General features: G+C 50.9%; 1 long non-coding RNA gene across 1 annotated transcript; it reads left to right on the top strand.

Annotated features, from left to right (window-relative positions):
• Positions 1 to 1312: 1312 nt before the first annotated feature.
• On the top strand, positions 1313 to 25639 carry LOC135361491 (uncharacterized). The gene is made up of 4 exons (XR_010404772.1): positions 1313 to 1438; positions 1722 to 1951; positions 14579 to 14928; positions 25376 to 25639. It is a non-coding gene; the product is annotated as an uncharacterized LOC135361491 (long non-coding RNA).
• Positions 25640 to 26441: the final 802 nt, after the last annotated feature.

Below are 26441 nucleotides of genomic sequence, written 5' to 3'. Positions count from 1 at the left end.
TTTTTTTTTTCAATGAGTACATAAGAAAGATGTTTGGAGATTTGCGACAATTTGAAAAAAAACAGATGAACCGCAGAGCCAGGAAATAACAAAAAATCTCTGAAAAGTTAGGTATTATCGTAGGAATACGTTATATAATACATATAACATACAGAGTATGTGTTGATTGACAGTTTATGCTATCAGGAAGGCTTCCGGTCAATAGTAGGCTATTAGTAGCTTAATTTAGGGGAGTCAAAAGGTATACTTGAATTTTCAACTGTGTCGGGGTTTGGTGCCCCGAACCCCCACGTTGTTCAACCGTATATGCGTCCTGGCTAGAAAGCCAGGAAACAACTTCAGGTTAGTTAAGTGAGCTTGAGTTACACGTTGCCTCCCTAAGACTTCGGTGTCCACTGACCAACCCACGGGGGACAGCCAGTGCCCGGCACAGACTAGGTGCAAAACAGCTCATTGCTGGCTGTCCTCTCTCCCCTCCCCTTTCTCATCCCTATTTGAAGATAAAAATATTGCAGCTGCTGTGACGTAAAATTCAATGCATTTTTTTTTTTTTTAGCGTTTAGCAAAGAGGTGACAAGTAGCCTTGCAGAAACACCATAATCAGAACGTTGTGGCTCTTGCAAATCTGAGGCCACGTATGTGTCACTGTGCTCTCTGTGGAAATAATTGTTTTCCAAGTGGCTGTTCCTCAGGTAACCTGATGTTGACTGCAATAATGCAATTTTCATATCGAAATGTTGTTCCAGAGGGAGGGTGTCTATTTCCCTTAGGCTTGTTGAAACCCAATCTACAGGAAAGGACGTTATAACAGAATTGGAGGTTAAATTTCATTTGCTGATTTAATAAAAACTAACAGGATGGATTTGGGGATATTTCATTAATCTTTCTTTCCTTTCAGTGCAAAGGAAATTAAGTTCACTCTAGTTCAAACTTTGTTTCACTCTTATACAGGGCCTGCCAATGTCCACTTTCTCTCTGGCAAGTTAAAACCTAATTAGTCACAGAAAATTCTTCCCTGACCCTGTCACCGTGAGCAGGAAAGCACCGAGCAGCAGGCACGGTGCCTCACGTACGCGTGTGCACGCATGTGCTCACACACACACACGCACGCACACACTCCTGTCACCCTCTGCTGAGTCTTGTTTTTATTATCAGTGGCTTCTACAATCTGGGTGTGATGACATTCCTAAAAACGTATTGACAGGATGTGAGTTTTGCAGACGCTCTTGCCAGGGCTTCATCACGTGACTATTAGACCATCCCTAGATGGGTCTTGCTTCACTTGCAGAATAGGCGGGGACTCTTTCGAAATGGAAACAATATCTTTTCCATTAGAGGCTGGCTATTCAGCTTTTAAATGTCAACTCTGAATTTTTACTTCACCGAATAAATTGCAGGGGGGAGTATGTAAGGCAGTGAAGGTAGAAGAGGAGAAGGGGTAAGCCCCAGGCTGGCTGGATCCACTGAGCCCACACTGGAGCTCTGGCTCTGTTGATGATTAGCTGTGTGCCTTTGGGTGAATGACTTAACCTCTCTGAGTCTGGGTTTTCCCTGCTGGAAAATGGGAATAGATAATCCCCAGTCTACCTGCCTCAGAGAGGGAGTGGGGAGGTCCAGAATGGCCCTTCGGGGTTCAGCCTCCTGGCCACTCTCAGAGTGCTGTACTCTGGCTAACCCAGAACCCCTCTCCCTCTTAATCATGGTGCTCTGTCTCCATGCAGCTCTGATCATGCACCGTGCGTCGCCGTCCGCTGACTGCCTCTCCCTCACTCCCACGGACGAGTTCCAGGAAGGTGGGCATGCTCTCTGTGCCCCACTGTCAGCCAGCCCCCAGACCTGTGGCTGGGACACGGGAGACCCCCAAAAGGCATTTGATGAACGAGGAAATGTGTGCCCAGGAACGCCCTTTGTAAACTATGATGCGCTGGAGTGATGTCATAGTCACCCCCAGGTGAGACATGATTGTGGAAATGTGACATATTTATGGTGAATGTGCATCTAGTCTTTCTCGGTCGTCTGGAGTTGGCAGCCTTGAGCGCCCCTGGAGTTTTAGGGATGCAATGGATGCTCATGGCTTTGAAGCGTCTCTTCTTAAGGTAGGTGGTATTTCCTGTATTTCCAAAGATTCCAGGGTAGAAACCATTGCTGCTTGAGGGGGCACCATTTCTTGCCTGCAGAAGTCTTTGTGATGTAGAAAGTGCCCCAGATACTGGACGGTTTATTTTTATTTTTTTTAAAGATTTATTTATTTATTTGGGGGGTGGGGGGAGGGGTAGAGGGAGAGGGAGAGAGAGCATCTGAAGCAGACGCTGCACTGAGCACAGAGCCCGACGTGGGACTCGATCTCACAAACCCAAGATCATGACCTGAGCCGAAACCAAGAGTTGGACGCTTAATGGACTGAGCCACCCAGGCGCCCCACTGGATGGTTTAGACTCCTGGTGGACACAGGCCTGTGGAGTAGCTTCTGGGCCTGTCACCTCAGCCTTCTAGAGGGGTGCACGGTGCAGAGGAAAGTGAGAAGGACAGGTCCCACCTTCACCTCTGCTTGTGTCCTTGTGACCCACGTGGTCTGGGCAGCTTCTTAAATCCTCCCGAGCCTCAGTTTCCTCGTCTGTAAACTGGGGATGGTATCGTGCTGGCCTGGGGTCTGAATGGGGATTACAGGAGGTAGCAGGTGTTTGGAAGGTCTTTGGAAGGCTCGCCCTGCAGCATGAATCTGCGGAGCCCGTGGCCCCGGCGGGAGTTCTGGTCCAAACTGTCTGCTGTGCGGGCTGGACTGGGTTCCCTCTAGCCTGGTCCCTGCCACTCGCACCCAGGGCCCACCTGGTGCCACCCTGCCCAATAACTGGTCCTCCGTGGACCCAGCGGTGGGGTGGAGGACAGACAGTGTGCACCGCTGCCCTGGGGAGCACATCTTGCCTCCTCACTTCGCACTCGCGAACATTTCTGTTCTGCCTCCTGCATCATTAGGGTTAAATCTTGTAGCTGAAGCATTGGGAGTGAGCTGGGGCCCCAGGGCCTCTGGGAACAGCTATGGATTTTTCTCCTCATTTAAAAAGTGAGCCTAAACATCCTTGTCCTGTGCCTTCTCCCGGGGTCACACTGGGGGGATAAAGTGGAACAACACCAATGAAAGTAAAACCAGGCACATTGAAGAGTTTGGGCTCCTTAGTCCTCCTTCTGGGGCCCCACAGGGCTGCTCGAGGCACAGGGGCGGGGCGGCAGGCAGGAGTGAATAGATGGCAAATAATACAACTCGGCGGGTAGGAATGTTCTTACTAAGCATTTATCGTAGGCCAGGCACTGGGCCGCGTCCTTCATCACAGCAAATCCTCCTACGAAGGAGACACTAGTATTTGCCTCTCCATTTTGCAGATTGGGAAGCTGAGGCTCAGAGGTCACACGGGTTTGGAGGCTGCAAAACCAGGCTTGACCTCTGCTGCCCGTGACGGGCTGTGTGCTGTCCACTTCTCCCTGCCAAGAGGGGAGGCAAGAAGAAGCCTGAGTTACGGGGCTTTGAACTTGGTCTTGAAAGGAGGAGGGGAGTTGATTGCGCAATGAAGATGGGGAGGGCTGTGTCAGGAGCAGGGCGGGTGGGCAGGCTCCCGGCTGGAGTGGTCAGGAAACCTACCCAGAGGACATGAGGCTGGAGCTGGACTTAGAAGGGTGGGTGGCAGGCAGAGGGTAGAGGAGGTCCTCTGGGAGATGAGCTTGCAGGAAGGATGGGGGAGAGTGGCTACAGATGGGGTCAAGGCAGAGGAGGCCAGGGTCCACTGGAGTCTCCTAAGAGCATAAGCTGGTTGCCCAGGAAGGTTTATCCAAGGAGGGACAGGCCTCCCTGTCTCCTCCTCCTCCCCGACTTGAGCCCCCACTTCTGCATGCCTGCCACCATGACTGTTACCCCTTCTGAGAGATGGGGAGGCTGAGGCTCGGAGAGCCTAAATCCCCCAGGGTCACAGGGTCACAGCCAGCGTAGCCCTGGCTTTGGAATCCAAGGTGTCCAAGCCTGAGTCATTCCCCCTCCACGGTGCCGAGCTGCCCTCCCTGGCCATCTCCCCCGAGCCCCGGCACAAGGGGACCGACCAGAGGGTCCTCAGGGTTCAAGGGGGATGAGTCTGAATGGATGGGCCCTAGACCCCAAACCCCAACCAGAAAAGGTCCACTTCTGTCTTATTGCTGAAGTCTCTTTGAAGAAATGTCTGCCCCTCGTGGTTCAGCGGGACAAATTAAGCCCCAGGGAGCGGACGTGACTTGCCCGTGAACCCACACTGAGGTGGAGCTGCTGAGACTCCCAGGCCAGTGCCCCTTGGAATGGACTTGCTCGTGTGCCCCCTTAGACATGAGAGGGACACTCCAGGCTCCTTGTCCCCTCCCGTACGGTCCACTGCTGCCACCTTTGTCCAGACCTCACCCTGCCACCCCCTGTGGCCCAGGGAAAGAATGAATGAATGAGGTCAGGAGAGCAGAGGAAGGGCCAGGAGGTTCAGGAGACGCTGGTCAGAACCATGACAAGGAGAGTAGAGGGGTTGCCAGAGCAGCGGGCTCCCAGCAGAGCCCGACACTGGGGATGACCAGACAGCGCACAAACCACTCTGGGCTCCAGCGCCATTGAGCCCGGTGGGCCTCGGAATCCTTCTCAACCCGGGGCACCAACAATAAACACAACACAGCACCGTTGTGCGGCACCATTCTGAGCTGTTGAACTTGTATGCGCACACGTGCACTCACCCCGAGACGGACCCAATGATAATCCCCAGTTCATGGACCAAGAATGAGGAGTCCAAGGCAGAGGGACATTAAGTGAGTTGTGCAATGTGACCAGGAGCCCGTGGTAGGGCTGGGACTTGGGCACGGGCAGGAGCGCTCCAGGATTGTGTCTCTAACCACCTCCCCAGTGGCCTCACGGACTTAGCAAGTGATTCATTTTGTTCACTTGTTAGCATCTGTGTTTCCCTGTTACCTGCCAGTCTCCTCTCTCTACAGTATAAGCTCCTGGGGGCCGGCATGCCCCGCAGGCTCTGTGTGCACCCCCAACAATCTGCCTCCTTCATGGCCGAGCCCTGGGCCTAAGAAGCCACTGGGGAGGACCCTAGGCCCCTGTTGGGTGTGAAACACGAGCCAGCCCAACCTTCCTTGTCCACACCTTGCCGAGTGCACCGGGTCCCGTGAAGATGGGCACCTTTTCCGGCCAGGTTAGCAATCACTCTCCCACCCTCATACAGCTGCATCCTGGCTAAACCTTTCCCTCCAAGCCTCCTCCCCTCGTCCCCATCTCTGACAGGGAGGGAGCCACACTGCTCAACACTGAGGACCATGAGATCCTCCTCCTTCCCTCCACCCCATGCCAAGGATATGACTTCTGATCCTTGTTTGTCCCAGGCATCTGGTGCCAATTCAAACCCTTCTGCTGGGATTCCCAAAGGTCCTTGAGTAGAGTCTCTTGTCACCATACCCAGCCCTTACCACCCTGCCCTGGATTCGTCCGTCATATAGCTTCTTCCAGGAAGTCCTCTGGAATGCCCCCCAGGCCCCCATCTCACGCTCATCATGGTGTCTGTAACACACATGCTGTGATGTGTGGGCTATGTCAGTTGGAGAGCAGGCCCCGACCGTGAACCTGGGAGGCCAGGAGCCTCCTCTTATCCGTGGCTGTGCCCGACGGTAGAGTGTGCAACCCACCTTTGTTCAGCAAATGAATAAATGAATGAATTCCACCGGGGCCCAAACAGATCACATTTCGAGCCCACCTGGTGCTCACCTGTGCACCCTCCCAACAGGGCTGGGGCAGGCGTTACAGTCCATCACTGTCACCTTCTCATCACCCCATCGGACACAAAGCCCCGGGGGGGTGGGGGACTCTCCTGGGACACAGAACAACATCGCCCCACCAGTTGGCCCACGTTGGGGAGCCACCTGTGTTGAAACAGAAAGACGGCCGGGGCTTGGAGCCAAGAGGGCGACTCTGTCGAGAGGGGGTGTGGCGGCCGGCTGTTGAAGGACACACTCCTGGGGGAGGTATTAGCATTCCAGCCACTCTCCAGATTTGATTAGAGCCGGTAACAATCGTGGAGGAACTGCTCTGCCAATGATCGCAATGCCAGGAGCGGCCTAATTCAATAGTCTGAGGCCCAAGCCTTGTTTATACGTCTCAGGTGTGGCAGGGCCCATGCGGGAAGGAAGGGTGCTCTGGTCTACCAGACAGACGCTGTTTGTATTAAAGAGCAGGACGAAAGGGCCCTGGCATGGCCGGGGACAGGGTTCATACCCCGTCAGCACATTCCTGGCCGGCTGTGGGGGGGAGTGGGGGCACGGGCTTCTACCCAGGGACAGCCACTCTCTCCTGGTTTCTCGCTTTCACTTTTGGGGAGGGTGGCCCTCGGTGCTGCTGGTTGCCCGCCTGACCCGCCCCCTCCGCCACCTCCCAAGAAGACCTGCCATCCGGGCGGCCGCTGATAGGAAACCTCCTCCGCTTTTCCTGCCTCTCGCAGCGGTCCGGATAAGGCGAGACTCGGCCAAGGTCACGTAGCCGGTCCACGGAGAGTCGGGTCCAGGGCACGTGGCAAGAAGATGCTGCTGCAATGGCATGAAGTGCGTGGTGGGTTCCCTATCTATGGGCTCTCGTCCACCTCCAGGTTCATTCGAAAATGTAGCTCCTTCTGCAAAGCCTTCCCTGCCCTTCTGGGCTCTGCCTGCTCACCCCCAGCCCTGCCACCCAGCCCCAAGTCATAAATGTCTCCATGGGAGGCCCTGCCTACTTCTCTTGGGTGGGATTCTACTTGGGCTGCCATCTCTGTGGGCCATGTTCCTGCGGCCACACACCGTGAAGCCACGAGTAGCCGAGGCTGGCCCAGGTTGACCCCCATTCGGACCAGAGTCAGGTGAGCCCTTTAGGTTTCACTCTGGCTATAGGCCGGCGGTGACAGCTCCCCTCACCACCTCTGCAAGTGGCTGCAGCCCTGATGACCTCAACATAGACATTCCTGGCCCAAGTGCCCCCCTCCCAGGCGGGCCTGGGGTGCTGGAAGGAGGGGCAAGGGGCAGTGAAGTCAAGACCACCCCCTGTTTCCACGGGCAAGGCTGCCACTTGGTGACTCCTATGGACTTGCCCAGCTGGGCCAGGACCCAACAGGCTGGACAGATGGACAGAGGCTTGGGCGTGGTGGGGGGGGGAAGCATCAGCCTTTACTGAGCTCCTACTGTATACTCTTCACTCTGCAAAGCATCAGCCCTTTATTAAGCACCTGCTGTATACGCTTCACTCTGTGCAAAGCATCAGTCTTTTATTAAAGCACCTGCTGTATATGCTTCACTCTGTGCTCTGGTCTACGCAATGACACACCCACATAGGAGGGTGTCGGAAAAAAGTGGGTGCTGGAAATTAGTTTGTTGGTTTTGAAGATTTCTGCCTAATGCAAGGGTGTAACATGCATGCCTCAAAACATCTTAAAGGAGAATGTTGAAAATATCAAGGTCAAAATGTGACGAATAGTATAGTTAACGGAACCTCTATTAATGGCGTGTGAACAGATTTTTAGAGAAGAACACTGGGGAGAACATGTCTTTATTTTGATATGTTCATATGCTGGTGTAAACAGGCTGAATATAACACGGAAAGTTTATTGGTACGGTGGAAATACAAACACGTCTGTGTTGGTGTATATACGTCATTTTTGACAGATAACGATACAGAAAGCTAATCATGAAGCACGTCTGCATGCATATTTGTAGATACAATGCACACAGACAGACACGACGCTAAGAATGAAATTCACAAAAAGTTCTCCCAGAAGTCGTGTTTCCGGGTACGGAGATATCTAGCGCCCTTGAGGCACGTGAAGCTGATATCATAGCATAAATGATAACGAAGACACGAGTTAGTGGGAAAGAATATCCTAAAAGTCCCATCTGCTTAAGAAGCCTCCAGCTCTGTCACACGCCGGCCTCATTGGATAACCAGGGGTTTGGGGTCCTATCGCCCCCCACCCAGCGCTGCCGCCACAAGCCGGGTCTCAGTCCCAAGAGGTGGGTGTCAAGTGCTGGCCAGGTCACAAAGCGGGGCTGGGAGCCAACAAGACAGACGGGGACCAGGTTGACGGGGCAAACCATGGAGGCAGGGAGGCCTGGCGGGGCCTTCACTAGTCTGCTCGAGCTGCAGTAACAGAAGAGCACAGATGTATGGCCTCAACAACCGACATCTGTTTCCTCCCAGTCTGCTGGCTGGACGTTCAAGATCAAGGCGTCGGCAGGGCTGGTGTCTCCTGAGGCCTCGCTCCTTGGATTGTAGGTAGCTGTCTTTTCTGTGTGTCCTCACCGGGTCTTCCTCTGTGTTTGTGTCCTGATCTCTTCTTATAAAGTCACCTGTCAGATTGGATCAAGAATACCCTAATTAGCTCATTCTAACGTAATCCCCTCTTTAAAGGCCCTGTCTCCAAACACGGTCACATGCTGAGGCACTGGGCTAGGGGCTTCAGCATATAAATTTGAGGGAGCCCACAACTCAGCCCTTATGAGCCTCGGAGGACACAAAAAGGGTTCCTGGGCTTGGGGTCAGAAGGCCCGAGTTCCAGGCCAGCCGTGGTCCAGCGCAGCCCTGTAGTTTCGGTCGGCCACTCACACCTCTGAGCCTCCATGTTCCCATCTGTGAAATGGCTGTAACAATCCCACCTTGCCTCTCTCACAGGACCGTGGGAAAATCCAAAAAGGTGAAGGATGCGAGAGTGCTCTAGAAACCGTAAGGTGCTGTCTGTGTGCAAAGGGGTGACAAGGGAACCCTCTACGTAGGGATGCGCCTGGGGGGGCAAAGGGGGGCTGAAATCCAACCACTTCTCTGCTCACCACACAATGTCACATGAGGGGCTACTCTGACCTGGAGAGAGAGGCTCCCTTCTCTGATGCACGTCAAGGTTCTAGAAGGCTCGGACGGGCTAGCGGAGGCCTTGCCGGGGGCATGGCGGACGGGGAGGTGATTACATCTAGGAGAAAGAGCATAGCTTCCAAATCCCAAGTCCTTGTCCGCCCTATCTAGGCCTTTCTCCCGAGTCGGCATGGTTCCACTTCTCTGGCTGCATCAGGAATTACCTCTCCTTTGGGCCAAAGACAGAAAAGAATGCGGACTTGTTTCCAGGATTATTAAATTACATACAGCGTATTCTTCCCGAGTGTGTCCCGTCTTAGTGGGGTTTAGAGCTGCATTCGGGCCAGGGGGGCTCCAGTTACCTCTAATGAGGATAATGATCAGGAGGCTTAACTATAATTCTTCATTGATTCTCTTGTGCCTGCAGAAACCGTGTTGGCCAACTCGGATGCCGGGGGGATCCTCAGAGGCTCCCTCGGCCTCTGCTCATGGAGCACTCACCTTGGTCAGGCCCCGGGGGCCAAGGCCTCCTGCCCGCCCTACTTCAGAGCGGCCCAGTGCTTTCAGGATGGGATTAAACACCAGCTTACACCCCTGTTGGGGGGGAATGAAAGAGCAAGAAATTAAAACCCAAACAAAAAAAAAAGAAAACAAAACGCAGCTAATTCCATCCTGTCAGCGGTGGATATTAAAGACTATTCGCTGGCAAAAGGCCACGCCATGTCCACAACAATGGTACTACTGTTAAGTTTTAATTCAATTTTCAGAGAGGTAAGTGAAGCCCCAAGTGCCGACTGGGAAAGGGGTGCTGGAAGTTTTGCTCCCTGCAGGCAGTCTGGAGTTTCCCCGAGGCCTTGCTGAGTGGGTTCCCTGCCTCGGTGAATGGCAATGTCCAAACAACGGTGACCCTCCGGGAGCGGCCGTTTTTGGAACATCAGCTCTGTGCCTGGCCTTCTCCAGGCCGCCTGCAAGCGGCACCAGAGCTGAGAGGTGGGGGTGATTATCTCCATTTCGGGGAAGAGGAAACCGAGGCTCAGAGAGGTTGGGTGAATCTGGTGAGGTTGCTCAGCAAATGGGTAGCAGAGCTGGGGCTCGAGCCCATGTCTTTCCAGTTCCACTGGGCTTCTGGATTCTGTGGCCTCTGTTCTGTCCATTCTCTTTTGCCCTCCAAACATCGGGACCCGGGGACTCAGAGGTCACTTTTGTGGTTCTGTCTCCTCCTTGGGCAGCTCTCCGTAACAGTTGGCACTGTTTCTCAGAAGTCGAAAGAGAGGCCAGTCGCCCCCTTTTGCACAACTGTCCCACCTACATCTTCCCCTCCCCAGGGGGCCTTTGGCCCATGCTCACCTCTTCCTGTTTCACACACATCGTCTTACCCAGCCCTGGGCCTTGCGTTTCTCATAGGTTACCTAGGCTAACTAGGTAACCTAGGCTAACTAGGTAACCTAGGCTAACTAGGCCAGCAGTTGAGTATAGGCCCGATCCAATGTGCAAACCTCTGCCAAGCTCCCTCCCTGGTTCTGACGTCAATAGGCTCCTTCCTGGTGGGGTGGGGGGTGGCGTGCACCCTTGATCGTAGAACTAGGAAAGTCAGGAAAGAGGGAGGGACAGACAAAGGACGTTACAACTTCTCAAGCTATGAAGAATGAGTACAGGTCAAGACATTTAGGTTGAGAAGGGTCACCTGTGGTTAATGGCATGTAGATGACTGTCCCTTGAGGCCTGCTGGAAGGGTCCACTAGCCACAGTCAGAGGAGACAAGTGGCCTGGAAAAAATGTTCTGTGACCTTGACTCTTGGGTATTTCCAGAGCCTCGAGGTGTGAGGCAGGAACCACGAGGATCCCAGTCAGACAGGCCTGGATTCGAATCCTAGCTCATTCGTCAGCTTGCTGGGTGACCCTGCACATTTTTCTTACTCCTTTTGGGTCCAGTTTCTTTTTTGGCTGCACACTCATGCACACGCATGCTTGCACATGCACACACAGTCACCCCACCCCCTCACGCTGACATAAGGTGCTGAGATCCATGTTGGGAACGTTCACAATTTACTCTCATGACAAGGAGAAAAAAATGGCTTGAGAAAAAAATGGCTCACACAGCTTTAGCCTTACAGTTTACAAGGAACTTGCACATTCGTTGTAGGAAAAATAGGTCCTTCGTTTTTCAGATGAGGAAGTTGAGGTGCAGAGAAGTGACTTCCCCAGCCAGAGTGAGCTTTCCAAAGCACAAATCTGAGGGCGACACGCTCCTGTTTCAAGGACCTGCCACTATCCTCAGGGTAAAGATAAAGTGTTGTGTGCATGTGTGTGTGCGAGTTTATGTCCACGGGTGCGTCCATATGTGTCCACACACTTAAGTGCATCCACACATAGCCACGAACGTGCGCATGTGCGTGCTTGTGGGTGCGCGTGTGGGTGTGTGCAATCTGCTCCCCACTCGCTCCCTCCCATCTCCAGCCACGCCCGCCCAGCCGGGCTACTGCTGTTTCCCAACTACTCTGCATTCCTTGCCTCCTTCACGAGTGACATCACAGGAGCACTGACTCTAGAACCAGACCGCCTGGGTTCAAAATCTGTCCCTTACCCTTCTGAGGCCTCAGTTTCCTCATCTGTGAAATGGGTTTAGGAGTACCTAGTTTATGAGGTTTAAACGCAGTATTTGTAAAGTGTATTTGTAAATTGTTTAGAACAAGGCACGACCTATCACAGGTGCTACCTGGGTGTTAAACAGATCACTGGGTTGGTGCCTCTTCTTTTTGTTTTAAAGATTATATTTATTTATTTGAGAGAGCATGAGAGAGAGAGAGAGTGAGCAAACATGAACGGGGCAGAGGGGCAGAGGGAGAGGGAGAAGCAGGCTCCCCCCTGAGCAGGGAGCCCGATGTGGGCTCGATCCCAGGACCCAAGGATCATGACCTGAGCCGAAGGCGGATGCTTAACCAACTGAGCCACCCAGGTGTCCCAGTTTGGTGCCTCTTCTGTTCCTCCCCTATGGTAGAGCAAGTCTCCCCATCCTGGAAGCGTCCATCCCCATAGACTGCAAGATCTGCTGTCTTTCAAGCCCCAGCTCCCAGCACTGCGGGGCCTGGCAGGTCAGAGCATTCAGGAGGCTCCCTCCAGGGTCCAGCCGGGGTCGGCTCCGAGGGCCGTCACTTAAAGGCAGCATGCCCTGTGTAAATCTCTCTGGAAAGCTATACAAATAATAGCCATGCTAGTTAAGCGTGTGAACAGAACAACATCAGGCCGTGGCTCTCCGATTAAATGATTCCTCCTCAACGTAAAATCGTTTCTGATTTTTACTGTGAACTTCTCGGGACCTCCCATCCAAACGCATGATGGCGCCTTCCCAAGCGGCTGCACCTGGACGAATAAGGGTTTGGAGAAGCGGCCCACGCTGCTGGCCCATCTGGTGCAGCTGCTTGTGTGCGCTCCCAGGTGTCGTCCCAGTCCCCAAACTGGACAGTGTCACCAGCCCCCTGACTGCTTAGAGCTCTGGCCAGAAGTGGCAGGGGAGAGGGTCCCACAGGCCCCGGGGGGCAGACCCAACTCCACCCAGCTACAAGGTGGGTCTTCCGAGTTCAGAGCTACCTGGAGCATGTCTGGCTCTGCCTGGAAGGCATTAGGTGGCCGTCCAGGTGAGGCCTGGGAACCTGGGCATCTCGGCGAGGCCCGATGGCAGCGGACCCAGCACGCGCTGAGGCCCGAGAACCAGTTGCTACCATTTCAGGAATTTTATGAGCAGAGCATTAAATAGAACCATCATTTCATCATTAATAATTAAATTGTGTAAATTTATACTTAAATAACTTATATTAAAAACAAAGGTAAGCGTGAAACTATTCTGCATGATATCACGACGGTGAATGGGTGTCATCCTATATTTGTCTAAAGCCACATAATACACAATGGCAAGAGTGAAGCCCAGGGGCGCCTGGGTGGCTCAGTTGGTTAAGCGACTGCCTTCGGCTCAGGTCATGATCCTGGAGTCCCTGGATCGAGTCCCGCATCGGGCTCCCTGCTCGGCAGGGAGTCTGCTTCTCCCTCTGACCCTCCCCCCTCTCATGCTCTCTGGCTCTCATTCTCTCTGTCTCAAATAAATAAATAAAATCTTAAAAAAAAAAAAAAAGAGTGAAGCCCAGAGTCAGCGGTGGACTTTGGGGGATGATGATGTGTCCGTGCAAGTTCACTGAGGGTTACCAACGTACTCGTACCCAGTCTGGGGAGGGATGCTGAAGTCGGGGAGGCTGTGCGTGCCGGGGACGGGGAACAGGGCACTCCGCCTGCTGCTCGACTTTGCTGTGAACCAAAAACTGCCCTCAAAAAATCAGGTGGATTAATTCAAAAGCAAAGGTCGTAAGTACTCAAAGCTCATCATTCCTGGTTATTTTACTAAATCTTTGCTGCCGCCTGAGCTCCCGAGGTTATTCACGCCAATTGGAGCTGCGTGGTAGTGACACAGGAAATGCCAACTTAGCGACACGGGAAATGCCAACTTAGCTCTCATCTTGGCCACGCTGCGCCCAGGCGACGCTCCGACCTGGATGGGAGCGTTTACCATGCAAATGGGCCACCGCCACACATAGGGCTCTGTGATCGCTTAGATTTAAGAAAGTACGTGGGGGGAAAAAAAAAAAGAAAGTACGTGGAATACACTTAAAGTGTGTCGTGTCTGTCGCTGTACATGGTAAATAGCCCCCCGAATTGAGGCCCCATTCTCCCAGCCTTTGAAAACTAACGTCTGAGCCAGCGAAGACACTGCTCCAGGGTTCCTCGTGAGAACTTCATCGTTCGCTTTTGTCTTACGTGCTAATGTAAATGGAAACATCCACCATCATTGCTGGGCGGTGTTGCCCTCATTCTTCAGTTGAGACCACTGGTTGGCTACGGGTAGGGGAGCTCATCACGTGAAAGCATTCTTGGAGAAGCACCTGGCTGTGTGGAATTTATAGTATTGGGTATTGTATTATTTGTTGACTGTGCTACACATCTCTCATATCAGTAAAATTTATAATAAGCATTTACCTGCCAAGGCTGCTTGGCTTCCCTCTTAGTCCCGTAAGATAAAAGGTGAAGGGAGTGTAGCAGGTGCTTTAACAGAGGTGAGGAAGAATAGCTGCTCTTTGTTGAGAGCCTCTTAGATGGTTAGCACCGTGCCAGACATTCCCTCACATTCCCTCATTCAACCCTCATGATCACCTGAGGGAGCTAGCTTAGTTGGGGTTCCCTTGGAAGCAGACCCCGAAACAAGGAATGGAGTGCGCATTGTTTCTCTGGGAGGTGACCCAGGAGACAGCGGTAGGGACGGGGGAGGCAGCCTATCGATGTGGGTGTTACCATGGCGGCAACTGGAGCTGGATCCCACTAGGGGACGCTGGAGCCAGGGAAGAACTAGCCCTCAGGACTCTCCCACGTGAGGGGCGAGGATGCTGGGGCAGGCATGGATACATCAGCTCCTGAGTGCTGCTGGTTGAGTTGCTACTCTGGGAGAGCATTTAATCATTATATTTGTCTCCCATATTGCAACATACTACCTCCATTTTTTTTTCTGTGAAGATGGAGAGAACCTCCTGTTTCTCTGAGAAGGGGCGAGAAAAACAGCACGAATTGTCTTCAATGGAAAACTTAGAAGTCCAAGAGCAGGTGACTGGGGCTTCTACAGTCTTTCTAGGTCTTGGTCTCTCTCTCGCAGTCTCCAGACTTTCTCCTTTGTTCTTCCCACAGTCTCAGAAGTTCTCCCTTCATAGTGATGAGATGGCTGCCCCAAATCTAGCCTGACATCCTCCTGGCTCAAGGGACGCCTGGCTGGCTCAGTTGGTAGAGCACGTGACTCTTGATCTCAGGGTGGTGAGTTCAAGCCCCACGTTGGGCCTAGAGCTTACAGAAGAAGGAGGACAAGAAGGAGGAGAAGGAGCAGAAGAAGAGGAGGAGGAGGAGGAAGAAAGATAAGAAGGAGGAGAAGGAAAAGGAGAAGAAGAGGAGGAGGAAGATGGAGAAGAAAAAGAAGGAGGAGGGGAAGAAGAAGATGAAGAAGAAGGAGAAGGAGAAGAAGAAACAGAGCAAGCCCTTCCCAGGTACTCAGACAAAAAAACCCTCAGTCTTCTGCTTGGGGCTGCTTGGTCCGGCTCAAGTCATGTGCCCACCTCCTCTGGGGGCTCACAGAGGGTGCCAATCTGACCCACCAGACTTACATCTTGTGCCTTTTCACAAGGTGCCCATAGGCAGTAGGAAGGAGAGGACCCCACTTGCCCCTGGGTGACTTGTGTCCACAAATTCTACAGATTCCATCATGTTGGTCCATAAAGTGTTCTGAGCACATTAAAGGGGTGGGGGAGTTGCCATCTTCATGGACAACATGTAACATGCATCTGCTATGTAATAAGGGAAAAGAGAAGCAGGCAACCCTGAACCTACACTGCATTGGCTTCCTTGTTTGTTTTTTACCTTCCTATCTGTCTCCCTTTATTAGACTGGAAGTTTCATGATGAAGGGAGGGCAGGGATTCTGTCTGTTTTTTTCATTGCTACTAAGTATAGCAGCTAAAGCGAAGTAGGGCATATGGTAGATGCTCAGTAAATACTGGACGGTTGTGTTGACTATAGAGAGTGTGGGTGCATGTGGAAAGGAATTTGGTTTGTAAGGGCTGGGGGCACTGTGCAGTCCTCTGCATCCACCCTCACGATGACATCACTGTACTATCTGGGCAACAAATGAGGAGAGACAATGAACACCAAAAACAAGGCAGGCACCCAAATAAAGCCAGAACGTAGCCTATTACCTCTGTGACCAGGAAGATTTAGAAAATGCTCCAAGTGGGCTGGCCGTACAGTTAAAAGCAGTGACCATGGACCAGCTCTCTCTGTATCCACCTCTTTAATCCCCCCCCATGGCTCTACTGAGGCATGGACTCTCATCGTCATCCCCATTTTACAGATGAGGAAACAGAGGCACAGAGTTGAAATGCCACTCCCAGGGTCACGCAGGAAGGGCAGCTACGGGCCCAGGGCTTCTCAGACTGTGAATAAGACAGACACGCTTCTGACCCTCATAGAACCACAGTCTACGGCAGAACTTTTCAGACTTTAAATGCACACCTGGGATCTTGTTAAGATCCGCATTCTGATTCGGGAGGTGTGCGGTGAGTCCTGAGATCTCGCATCTCTTACAAGCCCCCAGACTGTGGCCGCGCACGTGACTTAGTAGCAGGGTGGTGCGCTACCTCCCGAGAAGAGGACCTCATGGAAAGCCAGCCACAGAGGGGCTGGGCCAGAAAGCGGCTGTAAGGTGAGCAGAAAGGAGCAGGTTCAAGCAGACCCTCTCTTAGACAGGAAGCAACCCACTGTATTACAACACTTTGATACTTAATCACCAACCCAAGGGCAGCTTAGTTTCTGGCCCAGTCTGGCGGCCTCCTCACACCTCCCCTGCACCATCCCAGAGCCTGGTCCAGCCGCTTCCTGTGATAGTCCTCTCCCACTTCTGACAAGCCTCCCCACCCTCGGGGAGGCCCCACTTTCTGGGATGCTCTAGCTCCTCAGGGCTGCTGCTGGATGCCGAGCCCAAGGAGGGGGCCCATCAACCCCACCTGGGTCCTGGTCCTCACCACCACCTCCATGAGGAAGCTGACTTGGGGTATGGTAGGAAGCCACCTAAGTCCCCTGCCCCAGCCTCAGGGCATGGCTGGCAGATGCCTCGGTCTCCACACTTGTAAAATGGGAGGATGGCCTTTCTAGCCCTAAGTTCTGGTGCCTGACTGCCAGACACACTGAGGAGAAGTCTTAGATTTCAGGCACACTCTCCCCCAATAGTACCTGACATCCCTCGATGCAGCTGGGGGGCAGGTTTGGATCCTGGGGGTAATCTCTCATGGCTGATGGGGGAGGTGTCTTGCTGGGAGACCCTAGGAATGGGCTGTGGCTCTGGGTTCCAGCCAGAGAATGAGGTTTTCACCGAGGGCCTGGCCTGGCTCCCCACCTCCCTCTCTTACACTACTCTTCACACATGGCAGGGGGTGGGCGTGAGGGCAAGGGATGGGCAAAAGGGGAGTGGAGGAAGTGTCTGGTAAGAGTTTAAATATATGTCTGGCAAATGGATGGATTAATGAATGGTTTCAAGTTTCTTCAATTTTCTCGAAGCAAAATTCATGAACCCCTGTTGGGGGAGGCGGTGGGGCTGCCCTGGGAAATGGACGCTGATGGGCTGTGTCCTCTGCTATGTCTCCAAGGTCCGATGCATAGTAATTACTTAAGTATTTGTCGAATTTATGAATGAAGAGAACTGAACAGCTGGGGGAAAGAATATCTCCCAACTAAAATAAAGGAACCAGTTATTTCAACTTCTTGGCATCAGAAAGAGGAATCAGAATCGAGCAGTGACTAGCATGCAGAGAAAGGGTTTGGGCCAGCAGTGATTTCAGGGTGAGTCCCACTGTGAGGTATTGGCTAATGGAGTTCATGCCCACTCAGGTTACATTAATAGATATAAAACATTTAAAATGAAGGGGGTGGTTTTCTCTCACTCAGCTCTGTTTTACCACTTTTGGAGAATTGTCTTGCATTCTGAGCCCTGCTATTTAAAAGAAGCACTGATAGATTGGAAAAGTCCAGAGGAAAGGGGGCTGGATTTTTTGAAGGAACTCCTGGGGATTTATTTTGAGAATAGAAAAATAATATCTTGAAATAGTCAAAGAGCAGTCCTGGGAAGGTGAAACTGAATATTCTTTGTGTCACCAAAATGTGGTAGAAATGTTACAGAGTCATCTTTAGAGTCAATCTTGCAGCAAAGTTATCCAAAGGTGGAAGATTCTGTCTCCTGAGACAGTGAATTAAAGGTCACAGAAAGACAGAGGTCAAATGTCCATTGAAGGAGCTGCTACAAGAGGTGATTCAGCAAAACAGAAAGAGCATCACTGTAGGGCTCAGAAGACCAAGGTTAGAGATGGCTCTGGTTAGACAGTAATGAAGATAATGGCAAGAATCAGTGAAGTGGAGAAAACAACACTAACAACAGAAGAAAAAAAAAGATGAATGAAACTAAAAGTGATTTCTTCAAAAGGATCAATTAAGATAGATAGGAAAATGCAAATAAATATAAAATAAAACTGAGGAAAATATTTATTGATACAAGAGAAACTAAAACACAATTTTAAAGTTTTAGGAAAAACTAAAAGGTGATACATTTTAAAATCAAGACAAATTTTGGAAGAACAAAAAAGAGCAAACACTTACTCAAGAAGAAGCAATTGATCTCCAATAGACCGCTACGCATTTTAAAGATACTGAAATGGTGATCTAGGTCCCTTTGTCACAGAAGGTCCAGGCCCAGATGGTTTTACAAGTGAATGCTATCAAACTTTCAAGGTCGAGAAAATTCTTATCTTATACAAGTTATTTCAAAAGGAGCTGAAGAAAAAGAAACCATTTAATTAGTTTTATCAGATTATCAGTGTAATCTTGATCCTTAAATTAGACAAGTGTAGTCCAAGGAAAGAAAGTTACAGATACAATAAAAAATTCAAACAAACCAGAGTCAATAAATTATTGGAACTGGAGCTCAGTGGGTTGAGTGTCTGACTCTTCATATGGGCTCAGATCACGATCTCTGGGTTGTGGGATTGAGCCCCACATCCAGCTCCACGCTCAGCACAGTCTGCTTGTCCCTCTCCCTCTGCTCCCCCCCCCCCCCAACAGGCTCTCTCTGAGATAAATAAATAATTTTAAAAAAAATTTTAGTTATTTATTTGAGAGAGAGAGCCTGAGTGGGGTGAGGGCCAGAGGGAGAAGCAGGCTCTCAGCTGAGCAGGGAGCCCAATGCGGGGCTCAGTCCCAGGACTCCAGGGTCATGACCTGAGATGAAGGCAGACGCTTAACTGACTGAGTCACCCAGTTGCCCAAAGTTAATTAAATCTTTTAAAAAATAAAAAAATAAAAAATTATTGGAACTAGCAAGAAAGTTCAGCAAGTTTATTAAATACAAAACAACTTTTGAAAACATCAGTAGATTTTTTTACATGAGCAATAAATAGAAAACATAATAATAAAATAGACCATACACGGGCGCCTGGATGGCTCAGTTGGTTAAGCGACTGCCTTCGGCTCAGGTCATGATCCTGGAGTCCTGGGATCGAGTCCCGCATCGGGCTCCCGCTTAGCGGGGAGTCTGCTTCTCCCTCTGACCCTCCCCCCTCTAATGCTCTCTCTCTCTCTATCTCATTCTCTCTCTCAAATAAATAAATAAATAAAATCTTTAAAAAAAAATAGACCATACACAAGAGCAACAAAGCCATAAAGTATCTAGAAAATAACCTAAAAATAAAACACACAGGGGTGCCCGGGTGGCTCAGTCGTTAAGTGTCTGCCTTCTGCTCAGGTCATGATCCCAGGGTCCTGGGATCTAGACCTGCATCGGGCTCCCTGCTCAGTGGGAAGCCTGCTTCTCCCTCTCCCACTCCCCCTGCTTGTGTTCCCTCTCTCGCTGCATCTCTCTCTGTCAAATAAATAAATAAAATCTTAAATAAATAAATAAAACACATGACCTCTCTGAAAAAAATTTTTTTAAATTGTAGTAAAAGACTTAAGACCCCCCAAATAAATAACTATTTCATGCTTTTGATGGGGGTGACTTAATATTAAAAAGATGTCGAATTTCTCCAAATTAATCCATAAATCCAACACGGTCTCAATCTCAGTTCCAGTTGGGCTTTTTTGACGGATTCCGTGAACTTATTTTGAAGAATAAAGGTCTATGACTAGCAAAAGCAACTGAGAAAAATAGGAGCAACGTGGGAAATCTCACTCTATCAGACAATGACAAATTGCAAAGCCCCTGTTCCACAAACCAAGTTGGGATGATACACCAAAGAAGCAAAGAGGGGGCGTGGAGAGAGATGCATGTGTATGTGGGAACTTCATAAACAATAAAGGGGGGGCACGCATTTCAATGGGGGAAAAGAAGGATTGTTGAGGTGTTGGGGAAACTGGGTCACTACAGGGAGAAAAATATGTTAGATGCCTAACTAGTAATACAGAAAAGTTGAACCACAGATGGATTAAAGACTTCAATGTGAAAGACAAACATAAACATAATGAAGTTATAGGAGATTATCTTTGTAACTTGGGACCACGAAAGGACTTCCTATACAAGACCCCCAGAATATAAGCTATGGTTTGAATGAAGTGTGGGGAAGGAACAGATGGATTTTTGAGTACGTTGACATTAAGGATTTCTGTTCATGAAGGGCAACCTGGACAAAACTGGTAAATAGACACAAGGCAGAAATGTGCAATATCTAAAATTAACTAGGGATTGATAGCCTAGCATATATATATAAACTGTTGTAAATCTACAAAAAACAACACTACCACCGCCAACAACAACCAGGAAGCCCAATAGAAAAATCGTCAAAGAGGGGCGCCTGGGTGGCTCAGTCGTTAAGCGTCTGCCTTGGGCTCCGGTCATGATCTCAGGGTCCTGGGATCGAGCCCCGCATCGGGCTCCCTGCTCAGCGGGAAGCCTACTTCTCCTTCTCCCACTCCCCCTGCTTGTGTTCCCTCTCTCACTGTGTCTCTCTCTGTCAAATAAATAAATAAAATCTTCAAAAAAAAAAAGAAAAGAAAAATCGTCAAAGAACATGAACTAGTAATTCACAACCAAAGAAGCCCCAAATTCTAACAAGCATATGAAGAAATGCTCTTACTAGGAACCAGAGAATTGCAAATTAAATCAACAATGTGATATCACTTTACATCTATCAGACTAGCATGGTTTAGAAAGGAGGATACAAGGAGGTAGGTGGAACATCATTCTGAAAGGTCATCAGACAGAACTCCATCAAATTAATTATGTGTATCTCCTATGACCCAGCAGTGCAACTCCCTAGTGTTTGGTCTGGAGAAATCCAGAAGATATTTATGGGAATGTTCATCACTTCACTGATTAGGTCCAGGGACCCTGGAGGCAACGCATATGCCAATCACTGGGCGGGGGGGATGGATAATGAAGACATGCTAGATGCATACACTAGGGAATACCATGAGCAATTAGGGAAAGACACATAACAACATGGACAGAGCATAAATACATATAACTGAATGAAAAAAAAATAGAACCAGCATAATATCTAAGTACAATCGTATTACCTGCACATAAAATAATAGACCGTGTTTTATACAGCAATGGCAGGAGTGAGCCTGGGGAATGGGGAAAAAAGAGATTAGGTTGACCTATCCATCAGTCAAGCTGGCACACTAATACGGACCAGGAGCACCTTTAGCCATGAACTGAGGAGTGTGATGACTCAGTCCTCTGAACCTGAGGTCATGCAACGATCGTATTGGCTGGGCCTTCAAATCTCAAGGCGGGCATCCTTGGGCAAGAGGACTCACCTCTCTGAGATCGGCAATCCTGCACAGCAGGGCTGTTACAAGGCTCCAGGGTGATCTGTGTAGGGGACTCAGTTCACAGCTTGGCACATAGTAGGTGCTTCTTCAGTGGACAAGGTGCAGAGTATCTTCTGGAGCCAAAAAGCTGGCTCTGAGGTTTAGTTCCTGTGTGGCTTTGGCAAGTTACTCAACCCCTCTCTGCCTGAGCCTCATTATCAGCTACGTGGGAATAAGAAAAGCTCTGCCTGGCGGGGCTATCATGAGGATTCGCTGAGTTAATCTATGTGAAATGCTTAGAATGGCGCCTGCCATGTACTCAGTCCTCAATGGGCATTTGCTTTTATTTTTATTATTCAACTCATTATGAAAAGAGGGACTGTGTCCTCATGGGGTTTCTTCCCAAAGTGAGAAGCTATACTTTCATGAATCTAGGAAATGCCTGTACTATGCTCAACAGATGGAACAGTGTGACTCAGCAGGAGAGGGTGAATTACTGAGTGGATTTTTTCTCATCTGTCATTCCAGAAACCCAAGTGAGATGGTCAGTGCTTCTGAAAGATGCCTCGGCCGCGTGGCTGGGAGGCAGGGAGGCGGGGCACCATGGGGTGGGGCAGGAGGAGCTGTCCTGACTCGGCAGGTGTGTGCACCTGACCGTGGGCCAGCCCCGCCCACGCCCCCTTCCACTGGACCGGACAGAACCTTGGGGTCTCCACCTCAGGCCCTGGAGAAAGGCCTCATCCCCCATTGCTGGGGGCATCCAGAGTGTCTCACTGTCATATGGGAATGATTTAGGACTCGATTGCAGGGTTCTTGGGGCAGGAGCAGGCTAAGATTTCCATAAACACGAGTACTGAGCCATTTATGGGTTTTACTAGAAATTTTATTGGCGTTTGGTCGTGTTGGCATTGTGTGTGCCTTCACAGGTAAATTAGATTACTGGCAGTGGATTCAATTTAGCGGTAAAAATGTAAAGGGAGAGGAATCGGGCTGCAGATGAAACAATGCAGTGACTGTTCTTGGGTCGACAGACGGTGAAATCACCAAGGGGGCGTGCGCGCTGAGAGGGGGTGACGTGGGGGACCAGGATGCAGCGCTGTATCCCCACCGCCGGGACATCCTACGCACTTTGCCCCAACGGCCGCCTGTGTTTTCTGTCCTGGAAGGTGCCAGGCTCAGCCATCCCTATACACATGAGCAACACACTGCACAGACTTTTGAGGAAATACAGTAACTGCAAATTTGGGACGAGGTCTGCACATGGAGGGGCCGAGAAAGCTTAGCTGACAAACAGCCCCACCCGCAGCTGATGTGTCCTGAGCTCTTAACCGCGTGCCACGCACTCTGTGCAACTCTGCATGGCCATCCTTGAGGGAGGTGCAAATAATAGCTCCATCTTGCAGATGAGGAAATCGAGACAGGCTGGGGGGGAGTGATTTGCCCCAGATGACCCAGCTAGTACGTGACACGGCTGGGACTCGAACTGTGAGCCTATGCATCTCACCAATGACATTTCAGTGTTCCCAGGAAAGTGCCTGTGTCCTTTTCATATGGGCTCGTGTGTGTGTGTGTTACCCAATTGGGGGGTTTGGGTGGGGAGCCGAGTTGTGGGGGTCTTCGCTGCAGGCCCACACAGAAGGTGGGGGGCATCATGGTAGAGCCAGAGCGTCTGACCCCGAGAGGGGGGCTGTGGGTTCCCAACGAGCCACAGGCTTGCATGGTGACCTCAGGTAGGCCAGCTCAGCAATCTGGGCCTGCTAGAAAGGTGGGGGGAGGTGCCGTTTCTGAAGGCGGGGAATTGTATCAAATGTAGGGATCCTATAAGAGAACCAGGGTCCTCCTTCCTGTGCTTCCTCCCTTTGGGGGCCCCTCTCTGCTCCATCAGCAGGGACACGCCGCAGTCTCTGTTCTAGTTCCTCTGGATTAATTCCTAGCTGGTGATGAGTGAATTGAATAAACTGAGCCCATGGAGCGAGGCATAAGGATGCACCGGGGCTCCACGATGCTGGCATGCTCCTGGGGTTTGGGGCCAGTGGCTGGATGGCCCCATATGCATCGCCAGCCGGCTACCCAGGCCAGACCACGAAGTCATCTGCCCCCCTCCCTGGGTCCCCTCCACAGCCTGAGCTCTGTGCAGCCGCCCCCTTCCTCCCTTTGTCCATCCCCCTCTGGCTCAGCTGGATTCCTGGGACCAGCTCCTGACAGGACCAGGCTGGTGGAAATGAGGGAACTGGGCTATGCAGGGGGCAGAGCACCGGGAGCCAAGGGGGCCTGGGGAGGCCCTGGGAGGTCTCTATGGGACACATGGGGCGTGTCCCAGGGGTGAGGCTGGAGGGGCCAGCTGTGGCCAGGTCACTGTCAACTCCCCTAACAACGGGCAGAGGTGTGTGACACGGAGATTGAGCAGCCAGGGGAGTCCTCTCTGAGGGGGTGCTGTTGAAAACATGACCCGCGTGACAAGAAGGTGCATGTTTATCTTTGTATATCTGTGCATGCATAGATTCTATTAGACACTGGGCTAAAGACTTATCTTCATGAGGATCCAGCAATGTAGGTATTATCCCCACTTCACTGAAGAAGACACTGAGGTTCAGGGTGGTGCAGTGACATACCTCAGTTCACACAGGACTGCAAAGCCTCAGCCGGGGAAGCCTGAGGATACCCGAGGAGTTACCTATCCGTGAGAGTGTGGGCTTCCTGAGGGCAGGGTCTGGGTCATCGCCCTCTCCCCAGTACTGAACAGACGGCGGGTGTGACCATGAAGGTTATGACCCAACTTAAGCTGAAAGAGAACCAATATGTGGCTACTTATAAATCCATGGAGCTTTCCAAAGATGTGGCTTGGGGATCCAGTGCCCTGAGGCCAAGTTCTCTCTAACGGTAGACTTCAGACAAGCTCATGGGAGCAGTGTTCGCAGGCAGAAATCCTTGCCAGAACCTCCCAAACACCTCAAATCACCTCCCTTGTGTGGCCTTCATTCCCAGTGGGAAAGAGTGACCGCCCTGTTTATGAAATGGTTGTGTCCAAAGGCCACAGCTGGTTGGTGTGCAGCAGACCTAGAAATCCGGGTTAGGGTCCCGGCTCTATCACAGATGGTCACATGACACTGTTTGACTCATTTTCCCACTGGGTTCCTAAATTAACTTCCTTGTGCCAAGGAGGCTTACATGTCCAGACCCCTTGGGGTGACACCTGAGATGAAGCTAACAGGGAAGCAGGAGAAGTGTTCAAACCCTAGGATAGGACCAGCTATAGGATTTGCAGGGCTCAGGGAGGAGAAAAATGCAGGCTCCTTAATCAGAATTTCAAGATGACAGAGCAGTGTACTAAGCCAGTTGTGGGGTCTTTCCGAGTGTGGGCTGTGTGTGTTGTCCAAGAATCTGCCCAAGGAGACTGTCCTCAGAGAGGTCCCTAGAGGTCGCCTCTCAGTGTCAGGCAGTGACTCGGTTTCCAGCTGGTTAGGCTGGGTCATTCCAAAAACCAACATTCCAAAGGATGAGAGGTGGTTTTAGCCCTGAGTGGTTTGGAGAACAAAACTCTTTAGTGGTTAAAGAAGAAATGATGTAAAGATGAACCTCCTTCGGCATTTTCCTTACTGGTGGCTGAGGCAAAATCCCACCGTGAATCCATGTGAACTCGCTGCTGCATCTGGGGCTCGGGTCCTACCTCAGGCTCTTCCTGCCCTGCGATCTTGGCCAAACTACTTCCCTCCCCAGGCCTCAGCTTTCTTCTGGGCAACTGGTGGGGTAGGGGTCGCTGGGGGTGGGCCCGGTTATCCTCTCCCACCCCAAAGAACCCCCCCATCCTCAAAGTCTGTCCTAGACTGGTGTGGTTATCAATACACCAATTCATGTAAAATTCTCATTAAATTCATTAAAGCTTTTGGGGCGCCTGGGTGGCTCAGTTGGTTAAGCGACTGCCTTCGCCTCAGGTCATGATCCCGGAGTCCCGGGATCGAGTCCCGCATCGGGCTCCCTGCTCAGCGGGAGCCTGCTTCTCCCTCAGACCCTCTCCCCTCTCATGTGCTCTCTCTCTCTCGTTCTCTCTGTCTCAAATAAATAAATAAATAAATAAATAAATAAATAAATAAATAAATAATCTTTAAATTCATTAAAGCTTTTTATTATTTTTTTCCCCAACCAGTGCCCCAGGTGGGAGTTCACGACATTTTCAAGATTAAAAAGGCATCAAAGTAATCCTGAATGTGAGTGTGGAAAACCTCGGGAAACCATCCGGCTGGGATTAGCCAGATGATTTCAGGTTTCCTCACAAGGCAAACACTATGGAGCAGCCAAAAATGCTGTCAGAGCAGAACGAATGGCACAGAGAGATGCTAAGGATGTACGGGTGAATACAAAAATAGAAGAGGTTGAAAATGGCGTGGATGACGTAATTCTGTCTTGAGAAGAAAACATGGATATAACATTTATAAATGTCCATTATATGTAGCAATAAAGGTTAAGCCCCAGACATTAAGCATGACTATTTCTGGGTGGTGGGATTTTGTGTTTTTCATTTTTTTTTCTTCTTTCTCTTATCTATATGTTACCTTAATTTTTCACCATAAACATGTGTTACTTCTGTCATGAGTAACAATGATCAGATTATTTTGTTTGAGAGGCTGAGCGCCCTGAGATTCCTGCATCTCAGCTTCAACCTTGGGCTGTTTTGGCTTCTGACCTGCTTTCGGACTGGATAGAGGGGGGGCTGGGGGAACTCTCCACGGGGGGGGAGGTGGTCTGTTAAATAGCTTGATCTCTTTTATGGGGTTCTTGTACACACCTCGGCTTGTCTCGATGGCCCCCTCGTCACTTGCAGGGCACCTGCCTCTCAAGCCTTGCGGCTGGACACGCTCCAGCCACCGGCCCCCAGGCCCCAGGCTCTGGGACAGCTCCGGGTCGGGGGCAGCCTGGCCTCCCCACCGGGCCCTCCACCTGAAAGAGATTAGCTGGGACCACCAGAAGCCTGCAAGCCTAATCGCAGGGATTTTGTTTCTTGTTTCCTCGGACGGGTTTCTCCAGGTGTTTCAAGTGATTAGCCAGGACCCATGCGGCCGGTCACTGTGCCACCATTGTGTCCCCAGCGCTGTTTCCCTGCCACGTGGCCTTTGGGATGACCTCAAATAAAAACAGCAAGAGCAGACTGCCAAGTGGCTGGACCATTTATGTGAGGGATGTGGGACAACGGGGAACACACCCAGAAGGCTTTA

The sequence above is a fragment of the Mirounga angustirostris genome, unplaced genomic scaffold (assembly GCF_029215605.1).
Source record: "Mirounga angustirostris isolate CCGP_5_RB_7025 unplaced genomic scaffold, mMirAng1.0.hap1 SCAF_9, whole genome shotgun sequence".
In the NCBI taxonomy this organism is placed as follows: domain Eukaryota; kingdom Metazoa; phylum Chordata; class Mammalia; order Carnivora; family Phocidae; genus Mirounga; species Mirounga angustirostris.
The sequence above is the reverse complement of the archived record's forward strand: the minus strand, read 5'-3'. Positions and strand labels throughout refer to the sequence as shown.